Below are 14,325 nucleotides of genomic sequence, written 5' to 3'. Positions count from 1 at the left end.
CCAGGACTAGAGCCCCAGAGACAGATCCCCTGTAATGTCTCAGACGACCACCGCCACCGGGACAAGACCACAGGAATCAGATGATTCTTCTGCACAATCTGACTTTGCTGCAGCCTGGAATTGAACTGCTGGTTTCGTCTGGTCAGAGGAGAACTGCACACTATTACGACACACTGTTTTCCTATTTTAATACTGCACAGCTGCTTTGACACAATCTGCACTGTAAACATCGCTATATAAATAACGGTGACTTGACAAACACATTTCACCTAAGCCTCGGCTGAACGTCTGAAAGGCAGGAGCTGTTCACCTTGAACAGAATGTACAGTATGTACAGTAAGATGCTGAAGCCCTAGATGGGAATGATCTGGCCTGCGAGGCTGGACTTTCCTCTGGTGCCGGCTCCTTTGACCCAGGCGATGGACACAGATACAGGGGAGGAAAATGACCCTTACACATTACCACCCAGTGTTTGCATTCAATCAGCTGGATCCTGTTCATAATCATCGAAGCTCCTTTCATCTCATCAGGTAACACTTTACATACTCTTCCACATGTACAGAGCACCACTGTTTATTTAAGGTTTTTGTACGGTGAATATTAATTCGTGGGAACGTCATATTAACTCGTGGGAACGTCTTATTATGACGTGGCCTCGAGATGTTATGTTGAGGGAACAACATTTTTCTCATGGCCACGAGTTTAATGGGTAAAGAAACCTGCGTGACCATAGCAACCCGGGATAATCAGAGATGTATTCATTATAATATTTTATTTTGAATTAAGAAAACATTAAATTATTATAGAAAATATTTTATTATTAAATTATTATATTAACCATATGCCTTGGCTACCGAACTTTATTACGTGCCAGTGACGGCTCTGGTGGTGCTTGACGGGGCTATAACTAGTTTTATTTGTAAATGAAAACACAACAGGCTCATTTATCATTTATCTGACAATTATGCCAATAAAGTTTTGATGTGATGTGATGATAAATGAGCGTGTTGTGTTTTCATTTACAAATGAATCTATTTATTCATTCATTATAACAATTATTTATTCTATTTATTATTTATTTATGATAAACTTCATTTGAATGCTGACTATAATAACGGCCCGTAGCCAAGGCATATGGTTATGATAATAATTTAATAATGAAATATTTTCTATAATAAATAATATAATAATTTCGTAATTCAAAATAAAATATTATAATGAATACATCTCTGATTATCCCGGGTTGCTATGGTCACGGAGGTTTGTTTACGCATTAAACTCGTGGCCATGAGAAAAATGTTGTTCCCTCAACATAACATCTGGAGGCCACGACATAATAAGACGTTCCCACGAGTTAATATGACGTTCCCACGTATTATTATGTCGTGGCCACGACAAAACTAAGTGAACCGAACATGTCCTCTCACGGGCACCGTATTTTTGTATATTTAAAAACCATTTTAAATACATTTCATGTCAAGTTGTGTTTCAATACGTGTACATAGAACTTTTATACAGTCTATGAGCATATTTTATTTATTCTAATCTATCTAAACTAATCTATTTATTTTCATCTTGGCCAGGTGCGTTTGTGCTAATATCTGGTCTAGAGGATCAAATGCAGAAAACATATATATTTTCAATGATCGAAAGAAAGAGACTGTGTACTAATGAAACGAAATTAATCATGCGTCTCTCTTTCCTCGCGCTAACAGCATCTCGGGCAGCAGAAGCGCGACACCGCGCGCGACACCAGAGCGAGCTTCTGATCTCTGATGACGCGCACCTGACTCCCGCGGACTCTGGAGAGCTGCCATGCGATGACGCTTTCAGAGAGAATGACGAGTTTCCATAATAATTCTCTTATTTGAACTTTTCGCGGCGTATTCAGTTAAACACTGATCTGTAATATAGTCATGTATAGATCAGTGGTTCAAACAGAAACCCACGTGTCAGCGGCGTCATCACTGAAGTACTGCGAGGGTCACGTGACAACTGTGACCTTTCTCAGCGGTGATGAAGAACACAAATCACAGACGCTTGCGATTGTTTGAGTGCTGACTCTTTTTAATCATTTATATAGACTACTGCGACAGATTTCAAATTTTATGTCATTTTTATTTTTATATTAGATTTTTAACCGTTGTAATTGCCAGGTTTAAAACGTTTACACTTTTGTTGTATAAGGAAAACGATAACAATAGACAACAAATGTGTAACACAGTTTGTATTGGTATACAGCCCATCTTGTTTATATCATGTCTAATTTTCGTCAAACACCTTTACCTTGTTCTTGTTACGTTAAAAAAAGGTGTAACCTACATTGGAAATGAAATATAAGCCTTTCGTGTGTGGTACATCTTAATATCCTCCCGACTATTAAATGTCTTTCAATCTATGATGCTGCATATGTACATAATTAGACATTTTGGATTAAATGAGAAAAAAATGTTTATAATAATGATGATGATGTTATAATGCTCGAAGTCAGCAGAGTATGAAAAAGTGCGTGGGTTTACCAGCAGTAGTTCTGACTCCAGTCTGCAGGCGGCGCTCACACTCTCGCTGAGATCCCGCTCGACACACATTATCTCGCGAGATCACAGGACAACTTCCTTTTTGCGTTCTCCGCCGCCATGGTAGGTGTTCACGAAGAGCTATCTGAGTGTGATTAAAACATTATCCTTCGCAATCCTTCACGAAGTAGAGTCAGAACAGCTGTATAACTAGTTGATGTGGTTCCCTGCGGGGTTAAGTGTGAGCATCGCTCTGTATGGTGCAGATGTTACAGATAATACAGTCATATACAGATCAGTGAGCGACTCTGTTCTCTTCACAGCCGACCAAAAAGTCCAAGACCAGGAAGCTGCGCGGGCACGTCAGCCACGGGCACGGGCGCATCGGTCAGTACAGAGAGAGTGTGTGTGTGAGAGAGAGAGAGAAAGAATATATATATGAGAGAGAGAGAGAGAGAGAGAGTGTGTGTGTGAGAGAGAGAGAGTGTGTGTGTGTGAGAGAGAGAGAGAGAGAGTGTGTGTGTGTGAGAGAGAGAGAGAGAGTGTGTATGTGAGAGAGAGAGTGTGTGTGTGTGAGAGAGAGTGTGTGTGTGTGACTGATGTCGTGTGTGTGTGAGACTGATGTCGTGTGTGTGTGTGTGTGAGAGACTGATGTCGTGTGTGTGTGTGTGAGAGACTGATGTCGTGTGTGTGTGTGTGTGAGAGACTGATGTCGTGTGTGTGTGTGTGTGTGAGACTGATGTCGTGTGTGTGTGTGTGTGAGAGACTGATGTCGTGTGTGTGTGTGTGAGAGACTGATGTCGTGTGTGTGTGTGTGTGTGTGTGTGTGACTGATGTCGTGTGTGTGAGAGACTGATGTCGTGTGTGTGTGTGACTGATGTCGTGTGTGTGTGTGACTGATGTCGTGTGTGTGTGTGTGTGTGTGACTGATGTCGTGTGTGTGTGTGACTGATGTCGTGTGTGTGTGAGAGACTGATGTCGTGTGTGTGTGTGACTGATGTCGTGTGTGTGACTGATGTACTGATGTCGTGTGTGACTGATGTCGTGTGTGTGTGAGAGACTGATGTCGTGTGTGTGTGTGACTGATGTCGTGTGTGTGACTGATGTCGTGTGTGTGTGTGTGACTGATGTCGTGTGTGTGTGAGAGACTGATGTCGTGTGTGTGTGTGAGACTGATGTCGTGTGTGTGTGTGAGACTGATGTCGTGTGTGAGAGACTGATGTCGTGTGTGAGAGACTGATGCGTCTGTGTGTGAGAGACTGATGTCGTGTGTGAGAGAGATGATGTGTGTGTGTGTGTGTGAGACTGATGTCGTGTGTGTGTGTGTGTGACTGATGTCGTGTGTGTGAGAGACTGATGTCGTGTGTGTGTGTGACTGATGTGTGTGTGTGTGTGTGTGACTGATGTGTGTGTGTGTGTGAGACTGATGTGTGTGTGGTGTGTGAGAGACTGATGTGTGTGTGTGTGTGTGTGAGACTGATGTCGTGTGTGTGAGAGACTGATGTCGTGTGTGTGTGTGTGTGTGACTGATGTCGTGTGTGTGTGAGAGACTGATGTCGTGTGTGTGTGTGTGTGACTGATGTCGTGTGTGTGTGAGAGACTGATGTCGTGTGTGTGTGTGTGTGACTGTCGTGTGTGTGAGAGACTGATGTCGTGTGTGTGTGTGTGACTGATGTCGTGTGTGTGTGTGAGAGACTGATGTCGTGTGTGTGTGTGTGTGTGTGTGACTGTCGTGTGTGTGAGAGACTGATGTCGTGTGTGTGTGTGTGTGACTGATGTGATGTCGTGTGTGTGGTGTGACTGATGTTTGTGTGTGTGTGAGACTGATGTCGTGTGTGTGTGTGTGTGTGTGTGACTGATGTCGTGTGTGTGAGAGACTGATGTCGTGTGTGTGAGAGACTGATGTCGTGTGTGTGTGTGACTGATGTCGTGTGTGTGTGTGACTGATGTCGTGTGTGTGACTGATGTCGTGTGTGTGACTGATGTCGTGTGTGTGTGAGAGACTGATGTCGTGTGTGAGAGACTGATGTCGTGTGTGAGAGACTGATGTCGTGTGTGAGAGACTGATGTGTGTGTGTGTGTGAGACTGATGTCGTGTGTGTGTGTGTGTGTGACTGATGTCGTGTGTGTGAGAGACTGATGTCGTGTGTGTGTGGTGACTGTCGTGTGTGTGTGTGTGTGTGACTGATGTGTGTGTGTGTGTGTGAGACTGATGTGTGTGTGTGTGTGAGACTGATGTGTGTGTGTGTGTGAGACTGATGTCGTGTGTGTGAGAGACTGATGTCGTGTGTGTGTGTGTGACTGATGTCGTGTGTGTGTGTGTGTGTGACTGATGTCGTGTGTGTGAGAGACTGATGTCGTGTGTGTGTGTGACTGATGTGTGTGTGTGTGTGTGACTGATGTGTGTGTGTGTGTGAGACTGATGTGGTGTGTGTGTGAGACTGATGTGTGTGTGTGTGTGAGACTGATGTCGTGTGTGTGAGAGACTGATGTCGTGTGTGTGAGAGACTGATGTCGTGTGTGTGTGTGACTGTCGTGTGTGTGAGAGACTGATGTCGTGTGTGTGTGTGACTGATGTCGTTGTGTGTGTGAGAGACTGATGTCGTGTGTGTGTGTGTGTGACTGTCCGTGTGTGTGAGAGACTGATGTCGTGTGTGTGTGTGTGACTGATGTCGTGTGTGTGTGTGACTGATGTGTGTGTGTGTGTGTGAGACTGATGTCGTGTGTGTGTGGGTGTGTGTTGAGACTGAGTCGTGTGTGTGTGTGTGAGAGACTGATGTCGTGTGTGTGTGTGTGAGAGACTGATGTCGTGTGTGTGTGTGTGTGTGTGAGACTGATGTCGTGTGTGTGTGAGAGACTGATGTCGTGTGTGTGTGAGACTGATGTCGTGTGTGAGTGTGTGAGACTGATGTTGTGTGTGTGTGTGTGTGTGAGAGACTGATGTCGTGTGTGTGTGAGACTGATGTCGTGTGTGTGTGAGAGACTGATGTCGTGTGTGTGTGTGAGAGACTGATGTCGTGTGTGTGTGTGTGTGTGTGTGGTGGATGTTCTGATGTCGTGTGTGTGTGAGAGACTGATGTGTGTGTGTGTGTGAGACTGATGTCGTGTGTGTGTGTGAGAGACTGATGTCGTGTGGTGTGTGTGTGTGTGAGAGACTGATGTCGTGTGTGTGTGAGACTGATGTCGTGTGTGGTGTGTGAGAGATGATGTCGTGTGTGTGTGTGAGAGACTGATGTCGTGTGTGTGTGTGTGTGTGAGAGACTGATGTCGTGTGTGTGTGAGACTGATGTCGTGTGTGTGTGAGAGACTGATGTCGTTGTGTGTGTGTGAGAGACCTGATGTTGTGTGTGTGTGAACTGATGTTGTGTGTGTGTGTGAGAGACTGATGTCGTGTGTGTGTGTGAGACTGATGTCGTGTGTGTGTGTGAGAGGGACTGATGTCGTGTGGTTGTGTGTGTGAGAGAGGACTGATGTCGTGTGTGTGTGAGACTGATGTCGTGTGTGTGTGAGACTGATGTCGTGTGTGTGTGTGAGAGACTGATGTCGTGTGTGTGTGTGTGTGTGAGAGACTGATGTCGTGTGTGTTGTGAGAGACTGTGATGTGTGTGTGTGTGTGAGACTGATGTCGTGTGTGTGTGAGACTGATGTCGTGTGTGTGTGTGTGAGTGATGTCGTGTGTTGTGTGTGTGAGACTGATGTGTGTGTGTGTGTGACTGATGAGTCGTGTGGTGTGTGGTGTGAGACTGATGTCGTGTGGTGTGTGTGTGAGACTGATGTCGTGTGTGTGTGTGTGTGACTGGACTGTCGGTGTGTGTGTGTGGAGACTGATGTCGTGTGTGTGTGTGTGAGACTGATGTCGTGTGTGTGTGTGTGTGTGTGAGACTATGTGTGTTGTGTGTGTGTGAGAGACTGTTGTGAGTGGTGTGTGGTGTGAGAATGATGTGTGTGTGTGTGAGAGACTGATGTTGTGTGTGTGTGAGAGAGTGTGTGAGACTGATGTCGTGTGGTGTGAGACTGATGTGTGTTGTGTGGTGAGACTGATGTCGTGTGTGTGTGTGTGTGAGGACTGATGTCTGTTCTGTGTGTGTGAGAGGTGTGATGAGACTGAGTTCGTGTGTGAGACTGATGTCGTGTGTGTGTGTGTGAGACTGATTTCGTGTGTGTGTGTGTGTGTGAGACTGATGTCGTGTGTGTGTGAGAGAGACTGATGTCGTGTGTGTGTGTGTGTGTGAGACTGATGGCGTGTTTTGAGAGACTGATGTCGTGTGTGGTGTGTGTGTGAGACTGATGTCGTGTGTGTGTGTGTGTGTGAGACTGATGGCGTGTGTGTGTGTGTGTGTGAGATGATGATGTCGTGTGTGTGTGTGTGTGAGACTGATGGCGTGTGTGTGTGTGTGTGTGAGACTGATGTCGTGTGTGTGTGTGTGTGAGACTGATGGCGTGTGTGTGTGTGAGAGACTGATGGCGTGTGTGTGTGTGAGAGACTGATGTCGTGTGTGTGTGTGTGTGTGAGACTGATGGCGTGTGTGTGTGTGTGAGAGACTGATGTCGTGTGTGTGTGTGTGTGTGTGTGAGACTGATGGCGTGTTTTGTGAGACTGTGTCCGTCGTGTGTGTGTGTGTGTGAGACTGATGTCGTGTGTGTGTGTGAGTGAGACTGATGTCGTGTGTGTGTGTGTGTGAGACTGATGGCGTGTGTGTGTGTGTGTGTGAGACTGAGGGTCGTGTGTGTGTGTGTGTGTGAGACTGATGGCGTGTGTGTGTGTGTGTGAGACTGATGGCGTGTGTGTGTGTGTGTGAGACTGATGGGCGTGTGTGTGTTGTGAGAGACTGATGGCGTGTGTGTGTGTGAGAGACTGATGTCGTGTGTGTGTGTGTGATGAGACTGAGTGTGTGTGTGTGTGTGAGAGACTGATGGCGTGTGTGTGTGTGAGAGACTGATGGCGTGTGTGTGTGTGAGAGACTGATGTCGTGCTCTCTCTCTCATCTAGGCAAGCACAGGAAGCATCCCGGAGGTCGTGGTAATGCTGGTGGGATGCACCATCACAGAATCAACTTCGACAAATAGTGAGCACTACTTCTTTTTATTTTTTTCTATATTCTTTTTCTATCTGTTTTTGTATTTTATTAAAAAAAAATCCCTAGCTATGTGTTCTGTTACACTAAGGCCTCGTTTACACTGCAGGTCTTGATGCCCAATTCTGATTTGTTGCCTATATCCGATGCTGTCCGTTTACACGGTCTTTCAATTGTGACCCATATCCGATTCATGTGTTTACACTTGCCATACCGACTGAAACATCGCCCATGTGCTGTTGTCGTTTACCGCCTCCACGTGTGCTTCCTTACGAGAATAAAGTGACTTGTGCTGACAAAATGAGTCACAATGAGCGATTAAAAAAACAAAAAAAAAAACAAATACAGTACAAGTAGACTAAAAAGAAACAAAAAATGCATTACCTTTATCATTTTATTTCTAAACCTAAGCATTCATGTACGAAAAACAATCAAATGTAAAAAATAACTTGTATGTTCATTACAAATAAATTATTAAAATTACAAAAGCAGTTTCAATGAAGTGCAGTGAGTGATGCCCTCTTTTCTTTTATTGTTAGATTAACATTATGATAATAATACAGACACCCTATACTGTAATGCATGGATCTAATTAGGGATGCTCATTTCGATTAATTTTCCCGACCGACAACCGCCGCTCGTTAATCGATTATTAACCGTTAACACTGATAAGCTTATAATATTGAATTGGCATTAAATACAAATAAAATTGACGCGTATATGTGACCCTTTAAAAAAATACAAACAATTTTTTTTTTTTTTTTAATCAAAGGGTTTATTTTAACGTGCAAAGTGCAAACAGCAGCATACAGAACAGATCACAAACAGAACCTGGATTCAGTTTAAAATTTCCACGCACCTGCAGCATTTCTGACAGTGAGAGAAAAATAGAATAAAGAATACAAAAAAAAAACAAAATAGGCCTATATATTTTTTAAACTTAATAATTAACAAATTAAGATGACAAAAAAGAAAACACTGAATCCGTTTGAACGAAGCTTTCAAAAACCGGCATTTTTTTTTTCGTTAGACTAAGATTTTTTCGTTAAATAAAAATAGCAGCCCTACCTCAAAACCTTGTCTAATTTTTATTTAAAAACAAGCAACATATCAACGTGATGTGGGGTCAGTCTGGAGCGCAGCCTGTTGACAGTTAGACCCGCGGCAGAAAACACCCTCTCCGATGGGACAGATGTACCGGGAATAGACAGGTAACGTCTCGCTAGAGTTGCCAGCTTCGGGAAGCGCTTTCTCCAAAGCAGCACACATTTCAAATAAGTTTTTGCTTTTGCGGCTTCTTTCCGTTTGTGCAAAAATTACCATTGAAACAGATTCTCTGCGTTATCTCCTCAGATCGCCGTGCATCGCATCTTCTCCCTGATAACATGGAGGCCAAAGTTTGTTGCCCTTCACCACTCGAAGCTTTAGGGTGTTTGCTTCGTAAATGGTACTGCATCGTACTTGTGCTACTGCTGTATTTTAATACGGCGCCGCATAATTTACAGGTAACTTCGTCGCCCTTTCTGTTAAAATGATCCCACACAGTGCTTCTTTTCGCTCGCTTCATTCTGCTTCCCTTGCTCGGAAAAAAAAAAAATTCTGCAGGCATGTCACGTGTGTGGCTGCGCGTGCCGACACGCTCCGTGAGTTAATAAATATAAGCTATATAGTAGGCTATTTTATTTTTAAACCATGCAGCAAACTAAAAAAAAAGAACTTAAAAAAACGTTTTTAAACCGTTTAACTGATAGTATTATCGTGGATCAAAATTTTTACTTTCGGTTAACGGTTAAACGGTCAATATGAGCATCCCTAGATCTAATATAATGTTACACATCAGATGTTTTCCCCCAACAGTTCCCCAAGCGTTCACTTAAGACAGAGCAGATTATGGTTTGCGTGAATTCTGAAATACTGTAATTCTGTATATGTGTGTATTTATTGGGATTGTGCGCTGTCAGAAGCGCTGTTAAATGCACGCACTTCGGATGACAGTCAGCACGAGCCGAGAAAAGGTAGCTACTCTGTAACGTTTAATCCTCTCAGAAAATGTACAAATAAAGATAACTTTAGATGTTTAATTACTACTTGGTGCATTTTTCCCTTTTTTGCCTGTAGCTCAAAATAGCTCGTGTGAATTTACTCATTTTGCCAGCACGGGTCACATATGACGTCATTAAACCACGGAGAAGTACCAAATTGTTGCAGTTTTAATTACATACAGTACGCAATGCCTCAAAATCCGATCTGCCTGTTTACATGACAGTGGCACATATCTGATTTATTTCCACATATGAATGAGGCCTGAAACTGATCTCTCGAAATAATATCCGAATTGCATGCGGCTTTTTTTGTGCTTACACTGTCATAGTGTAACAGATCCGATCGGTGTCCACATGATGAGCAAAAAAAAATGGGTATTGGTTCACATTTGTAACTGGCAGTGTAAACGAGGAAGGGAGGGCCTGAAACTTGTCATAGCACTTGCATATCATTGCGTTTTGTTGTTGATTTTGATTGGTTCTATTGTCCTGTAAGTCCATTTTGGATAAAGTAGGGATGCACCGAAAATGAAAATTCTTGGATCCGAACCGAAAAGAGGAAAACCAAGGCCGAAAACCGTAAACACCGAAAGAAATTATGCCAATTATTAGTACCATTGCATTTATGGCTATTGACCTGTGTACTACTTTACTACAATCAAGGCATTGCAATTGCATAAATTAATATTAAAGTTTCAAAGAATAAATTAATTACAAATTATGCAAATATTTTATTTAGCACATTGCAACAATGCAGAGTATAAAATAAAATTCAACACTAAAATGTTTAACTTGACACCACTCATGTGTACATTGAAAAAAAAAATATAATGTACAGGCCCTACTGGCCTGCAGAAAGTTTTAAAATTTAATGTCTCTCATAAAAACAAAGCTGCATTTAGGTCAAGTGCATTTGAATTTTTCTCTGTAGGGGACTACTACAAGAACTGCATTACTTCTCCATCTAGGCAAGAGGTGTTATTCACTTTCCTGGGGATGGGACCTTCAGACAGATACCATCTATCTGTTGAGCGGTTGAGCTTGTCATCCTGCCTGACATTTTGAGAAAGATTTGAGAGAGTGTATTTAAAATAGGGCCAGGCATAAATAACATTTATATCAATTTAAAAAAAAAAAAACATTTCTAGCAGCAATATTGGCTACAATCTGATAGTCACATAGATAGTAGCCTCAGAACAGAATAGCCTACGTATTTTTATTATTTGAGGCACTTTTCTTCTTGCAGAATTTCACTGAACATATCCAGACAACGAGGGTGCAGAGAGATGAGGTCTTTTTTTCTGCGGCTCTGATCGCCTTCTCCGTGCACTGCTCCGTCTCCACGCGGGTTTCTCCGCATCCATCGCGGCCTGGATTCATTTCTCGCGCATGCGCTGCTTTATTTTTCACACCAAGTATGTCTTTATAACGCGGATAAGTACAGTCGAAGTGCAGAGGATTCAAATAGATCTTATTGAAACGTGTGCTGACAGACTTTAAGTGTACGGTTCTTTTTTCACTCCGTGGTCCGTCTCAACCTCTTTGCTTAGGAGACGCTTTAGTGTTGCGATAAAGGAATAACGTCCGCTACAGATGCAATCAAGAGGAGCTGATCTCTTTAGTTAGCTGCTCAAAGGGGCAAGAATGGTTCTCTATTAAGATACCCACTGGTTAGAATTGAATGTCCCGGGGGAGCTCGTGGTCTGCGCTATGCCAGGGGGCATGTGTCAGGTCGCTGTTTTCTGTTTTGCGTCACCAAACATTTGCGGCCAGATTTTTTTCGTTGATAATCTTTCGCCGAAAAACCGAAATATTTTCGGTGGCCGAATATTCGGTGCATCCCTAGATAAAAGCATCTGCTGAATGTAAAATGCAAATGTCTCTTGCATGAATCGGCTTTCTGAAAACACTGTTGTTCAAGTGTAAAAGAAGGTCAAACTCCTCTTCATTCTTGCAATCTTTTCCTCAACACAAGCACTGTCTGAGTGAATGGCACTATGATATATTTTCTGCTTCATCACGTGTGTTTGGATCATTGACCATGTTATCAAAGTGTCTAATTTAGTGTTTGGTAATATTAATATTCAAAATCGCTATTCCTTGATTTCTAAAAAATCGTGGTGAAACATAACCATTTGAATTAATAAAATCTGAAGAATCGCTCAGCCCTAAATGGCTTCCTTTAACTTGACTGAGATTTTGAATTCTTAAATGTAGCTCCTGAAGTCTGCAGAAACCCTGTTTGCTGGAGAGTGTTTTCTGACTAGAAAATAGCTGTTGTGATGATGTGACACTTCAATTCTGGTGTTTAGTTTCCTGCAGTCATCCTGGTTATTTTTGGTACGGTGGGCATGAGGACACTACCACTTGAGAGGAACACACTCTCTTCTGCCCCACCATTAACCTGGACAACGCTGTGGGCACGCTGGTCCAGCGAGCAGACGAGGGTCAAACTACACAAGCAAAGAAGAAGGACGGTCCCGCGCCCATCAGATCGACGTTGCGTCCGGGTACAGTGCTGTGAGTTTTGTCGAACCTACGGCACCATTACCACTACGGATGTCCAGGAAGGATAACACGTGCTCAGTCCCACGCCAGATAGCAGTTCGCTGCTATGCAGTTCATCGAATAGCTCCCCGTCAAAGACATGACATGTCCTTTATCCCGGTAGGAGGAACATGCACTGTGCTCTTAATTTCACAGATGCCCCCATTGTCGTATTTCATCCTGAATCTCTACCTCCATAGACTTACGTACAGACGAGCCCATGTAGACGCAGGTGCTCAACATATCACTACAGCGCGTCAACCCGTCCATGGAGAGTTGTCAACTTACGTGCTGCTTCGATAACTATTCAGATTAAGGATATTTGAGGGCTAGAGATCCTAGATGTCCAGCTTAGCAGGGACAGGAAGGGCACCAGATCTCTATGATAACAGACGTAAAAAGACCAGAAGAAAAGAAAAAAAAAAAACGGAATAGTCATCAAATAAAAGATAATAGAGAAAAATGCCACTCATGGAGAGAGCCCTTCAGGACATCAGTGCTGTTACATCTAAGCATAGAGACGGAGGATCACAAGAGCAGGTAACTTAGTTATCTACAAAGGCCTGACTATTCCTAGTTCGACCTAGGCCTGATTGCTACTGAGGTCTTCCATGTAATCAGTCAGATCAGTAGATGTTCTCCAACACGTGCCGCTATGCAGGTTCTAAGATCAATAGCCGCGATGGTCCCCTAGTTTATTGACTCAGTGGTAAGCGTTACCTAGTAGTGCAACTATCGCATTGTAGTACGACTTATCAAGACAGTATTCAGTCAACTAAGAAGACCAGTGACAAAGAGCTCCAGAGCCACGAACACTCTCCTAGGGTACTCAACGCTGCCATGTTCCCCAATTCTGAACAAAAAATCAATCAAGAATAGTCGAGTATAAGGAGCGCGGAGGCAGATCGCAGAAGGTCGGATTATAGGGTCATTACTTTCACATGAAAAATGAGTGCCTGCCAACTATTCAAGCTCGAACACCATAGACGTATGATGTCATGAGATGCAAGCAGCCTCTGTGTGCAGTATTCAGTGGCCTCAGGCTTGTGCGCAATCCTCTTGGTGCAGAGATTTACAGGAGTTTTCATAGACATGAGGAATCAGATGTGGTTCGCAGGTACGCGGCCAGACTGCAGCTCTAGCAGATCCTCAGAAGCTCCGACACCGGGCAGATAGAAGACGCAGCGTCATTCGACTTCATAGTCGGTGCTAGTATATTACGATGAAAGCCCAGATTATACGACATCATCTATAATGTCGGAATACGAGTTAATCTAGAGATGTGCGACGCCCAGGTTGGTAGGCATGCCGTTCTTAATTTGCGCAAACTGTATCGAGCTGCTTCAATAGCCGTAATGATCAATTCGACAGGCCCAGATCCAGACGCCAGCAATGTGCTTGAGATCCCCACTCTCAGCATGGTCGTGGCTCATCTGGCAGCTGGAATGGCACAGGCCCCGCCAGTATCACTTGCAGACTATGACCTAATTGGAGTCTCATATGCCTGAGTGCGAGGCGTTGGGTGCATCATTGAAGGTCAATCAGATCCGTAGAATCCCGTAGCAGGCGTACTCGCCCTGCTCCCTACTGTCGTCAGACTCTACATCGTAACAGTATAGCAAGAACAAGTAGATCCGTGTAGTAGGTTCTAGCCAGGCTCGACAGGTACTCTAACTATCGATTACCGCTCACAAGCACACTTGTTGCTGCAAGTTCTCACGCCAATCGAGAGAGTTCTATCTCGGCAAGTCTCAAACATGCAAACGCGTTCAGCTAGCCTCCTGAAGTACGCCTGCTATGCATCTAGGAGGCAAGGACTAGAGAAACCAATAACGAGAGTTCGGCTTAGTACGGCAGGTCATAGATCAATGACTTCGAACACTGGGCATTGCTCATCATAGCATCCCAGATCTGCAGAGAACCTAGTCTCAGTGAAGCAGAGCGATCTCACGATCCGGCAACGCCGATACTCTCTACTGAAATGAACGTAATGGTACCATGGCTTTCACTCTCAAGTACTTCAGCGTAGAACAACTGAATGTCGGCCAACGAGGCAGGTCAGCTAGTGCTCATAAAGATCAGCATGCCGTGATCACTAAAGGAATCTCCATCGGCTCTACGGAAATGGGAACAGACTCGTAGCGT

The 14,325-nt window shown here is 43.9% G+C and overlaps 1 pseudogene; it reads left to right on the top strand.

The window, feature by feature from the left end:
- The first annotated feature begins 2,619 nt into the window (after positions 1 to 2,619).
- LOC122142469 lies at positions 2,620 to 13,688 on the top strand (annotated as a pseudogene).
- The last annotated feature ends 637 nt before the right edge of the window (positions 13,689 to 14,325 follow it).

Source organism: Cyprinus carpio, chromosome B25, assembly GCF_018340385.1.
Source record: "Cyprinus carpio isolate SPL01 chromosome B25, ASM1834038v1, whole genome shotgun sequence".
Lineage (NCBI taxonomy): Eukaryota > Metazoa > Chordata > Actinopteri > Cypriniformes > Cyprinidae > Cyprinus > Cyprinus carpio.
Note: the sequence above shows the minus strand (reverse complement) of the source record. Positions and strands in the feature narration are given on the sequence as shown.